Raw genomic sequence first — 4,108 nt, 5'->3', positions numbered from 1 at the left:
GAATTATCCGACCAGAGCAAAGTTGTTCAGCCCAGCTGCACCATCCTGGTATTTCTGCTGCAATGGCTCTCCTCCCATCCCACCTCACACTATCCACCTCGCTGTCCCTCCCTCCCTCCCTGAAATATACTGGTATTACTAACCCCGTGGGTGTGAGATTAGGGGAGGTGACAGCTTAGTGGCTTTATCGCTGCACTGCTCATCTCAAGACTCAGGCGATGTCCTAGGGACCCGGATTGAAGCCTGCCGCCGCAGATGGTGGAGTTGGAGTTCAATAAAAGTCTGGAATTAAGAGCCTAATGATGACCATGAATCTGTTGTCATAGAGATGGACAGCACAGAAACAGACCCTTCACTCCAACTCGTCCATGCCAAGCAGATATCCCAACCTGATCTACTCTCATTTGCCAGCACCAGGCCCATATCCCTCCAAACCCTTCCTATTCATATACCCATCCAGGTGCCTCTTAAATGCTGTAATTGTACCAGCCTGCACCACTTCCATTGGCAGCTCATTCTATACACGTACCACCCTCTGCGTGAAAAAGTTGCCCCTTAGGTCTCTTTTATATCTTTCCCCTCTCACCCTAAACTTATGCCCTCTAGTTCTGGACTCCCCGACCCCAGGGAAAAGACCTTGTCTATTTACGTTATCCATGCCCCTCATGATTTATAAACCTCTATAAGCAATTTTTGGAAAAGCCCATCTGGGTCTCTAATTCCCTTCAGGGAAGGAAACTGCCACCCTTACCTGGTCGAGCCTACACGTGACTCCAGTCCCACAGCAATGGGGTTGACTCTTAACTGCCCCCTGGGCAATTAGGGATGGGGTAAAGAATTCTGGGCCTAGCCAGAGACACCCACGTCCCATGAATGAATATTTTTAAAAAGTTCCACATTGTCCTCACACTCCGGGTAAAAGAAGTTTCTCCTGATTTCCCAAATGGATTTGGAACTTTCTTTCATATCTGACCCACAAGTGAATTCAATTGAAAAACAGGAATTGCTGGAGAAATATGAGAACATAAGAATTAGGAGCAGGAGTAGGTCATCTGACCCCTCCAGGAGAAAGTGAGGTCTGCAGATGCTGGAGATCAGAGATGGAAATGTGTTGCTGGAGAAGCCAGGCAGCATCTAGGGAACAGGAGAATCGACGTTTCGGGCATTAGCCCTTCTTCAGGAACTTCTTTTACCCGAGTGTGAGGACAATGTGGAACTTTTTAAAAATATTCATTCATGGGACCCCTCCAGCCAACTCCCCCATTCAATAGGATCATGGGTGATCTTTATCATGGATTCAGCTCCACTTACCCGCCCCCTCACTGTAATCCTGCATTTCTTTATTATAACCAAAAGAATTGTGGATGCTGTACATCAGAAACAGAACCAGAAATTGCTGGAAAAGCTCAGAAGGTCCATGTGGAGAGAAAACAGAGGGGTGACTCAGTGGTTAGCACTGCTGCCTCACAGTGCCAGGGACCCAAGTTCGATTCCACCCTCATGTGACTGTGTGGAGTTTGCACATTCTCCCTGGGTTTGCGTGGGTTTCCTCCCACAGTCCAAAGATGTGCAGGTTGGGGTGGATTGGCCGTGCTAAATTGCCCATAGTGTCCAGGGATATGTAGGCTCTATGGGTTAGCCATGGGGAGTGCAGGGTTATAGGGATAGGGAGGGGGATGAGTCAGCATGGACTTGTTGGGCCAAATGGCCTGTTCTCTCACTCTAAGATTTCCACAAGTTGACGTTTTGTGACCTGTCCTGAAGAAGGGTCACTCGTCTCAAAGCGTTAACTCTGTTTCTCTCTCCACAGGCCTCCTGAGGATCTCCAGTCATTTGTGTTTTAGTCTCAGACCTCCAGCATTCCCAGTTCCGTGGTTTATTTCAGTGAATTTGATTCCATGGATTGTTAAAGGCACAGAGTGCTCACCCCTTTCCCTCTTTTCTTTCTCAGGCCAGTTGCTAAACTTTTTCAGTTTTTCTCCTGATGGTTAGCACACTTCAAGTTCTGGTATCGAATGTGAAAAACAATTTTTTGGCCAACTCACCGGGGCCTTGGGCCTTGCTCTCCTGTCTGTGAGACGTTCACTGAGGCCGTGCACTGTGCTCTGACTGTGGTTCAAAACAAGAGTGTACACAGCCTCACAAGGACCCATAGCATTGTTATAGCACCCTCTCTCACTAGTATCCTTACATACAGTTAAGGAAGGACACCACTTCGACTGGGACAACACACCCATTCTAGGACAAACCAAACAGAGACACGCGAGAATTCCTAGAAGCACGGCATTCCAACCGGAACTCTATCAACAAACACATTGACTTGGACCCCATTTACCACCCTCTGAGACAAAGAACAGGACCTGACATCACCACAGGAAATGACATCACCAGCCCAAGGAAACCTAAACACACAAATAGAAAGCGGGTCACTAACATCAGTGCTTCACCGGAGTCTCACTGATGATGTTACCGAATATGGTGACGAAACATCTGAAAATGAACCTTCCAGCTCAGCAAGCAAACCTACGTCCATAATCCAACTGTTACAGCTCTTCAAACGAACATCATTCCCCAGTACCTATCTCCTGCCTTTTCTGTATATCCTCTGTTCACCATTCCTCCCCAAATAACCATTCTTGAACGTCTCAATTGAACCAGCCCTCACCATGCACGGTTATAGGGGGGGTAGGTCTGGGTGGGAGGCTCCTCAGAGGGTCGGTGTGGACTCGATGGGCCGAATGTCCTCCTTACAGACTGTAGGGATTCTATGATGCACATTTCCAGGTAGTGCATGCCACACCCTAACCCACTTGCTTGGCGCCTGAATGTTTCTCTGGCATCACATTTACTCTGTCTGCGAATCAGGCTTCTCCTCATCTCAATCCTACTTCTCTGCAGGATGGAAACCCGGGATGGTTGCAATCCCGCCTTCTCACCGTGCGGGGGTGTCTTGCCCCTACGGTTTGGGGGGGGGGGTCAGGATTGTGTTCCCCAGCACCAGCTAGGGACACCCATCCGCAGTCTAAGTCCCTCTCCATGACACATCTCAACTTCTGCAAACTGGTGAAGATTGATGGTACCCAGCGTTGGCAAGCTGTCGGAATCCACCTGAACACCCCCCCCCCCAACTCCCCCCCTCCCTCCCTCCCTCTCACCATCCTGGCCCAGATTGGCCGAGACCCAGAAACCCCCAGAGTACCTGCTCCAGAAACTCTGTTGATGGTGCATCGGCAGGTCTGTGTAGCCACGAAAATGATTCCCCAGCCCGGCTTGTTTCAGGCGCACGTCCCTGATTAACTGCTTTCCCTACACCATGAACATTCTGTATTCAAATGGTACAATCCAACAGAGCCCCGGGGACTGCAGATGGTTGGGGTGCCCAACCCTCCCTGGGCAGCACAAAGAGACCACTCAGCCCATCGAGTCCACACCGACTCTTTGAAGGGCATTGCACCCTCTCCTTGTGTTTCCCCATGGCCAAGCCATCCAGCCTGCACATCCCTGGACATTGTGGGGCAATTTCCCATGGCCAATGCCCCACACTGTGGGAGCACCTGGAGGAAACCCACGCAGACACAGGGAGAATGTGCAAACTCCACACAGACGGTCGCCCGAGGCTGGAATCGAACCTGGGTCTCTGGCGCTGTGAGGTCGTAGTGCTAACCACTGAGCCAGTGTAAATCAGGAGTCAGGCACCAGTCAAAGCTGACTCCCTTAACGAGGTGATAATGCTGATGTTTCAGAAGCTTGTTAAAGTGTTCTAAGATCAATATCTATCAATTTCATCACCCATGAGAGTAGTTTGAGCAGAATTGATCACGGATTTTCCAAAGGGATTCGATAATTACTCAAACAGAAACGATCTGGAGTGGAGGAAATACAAGAGAGTGAGACTGGCTGGTTTGCTGTTCCAGATAGCAAGCAAGAGGGTCATTGGGCTGAATGGCCTCCTTTCACACCCTAAAGACTGTTCAGGACATTAGTGAGGCCTTGTCTGAAGTAGTGTGTGTGCATGTATGTGCATATGTGTGTGTGTGTCTGTGTGTATGTGTCTGTGTGTGTGTGTGTCTGTATGTCTGTGTGAGAAATTGTGTGTGTGTGATTGAGA

This window comes from Chiloscyllium plagiosum, chromosome 37, assembly GCF_004010195.1.
Source record: "Chiloscyllium plagiosum isolate BGI_BamShark_2017 chromosome 37, ASM401019v2, whole genome shotgun sequence".
Taxonomy (NCBI): domain Eukaryota; kingdom Metazoa; phylum Chordata; class Chondrichthyes; order Orectolobiformes; family Hemiscylliidae; genus Chiloscyllium; species Chiloscyllium plagiosum.
Note: the sequence above shows the minus strand (reverse complement) of the source record.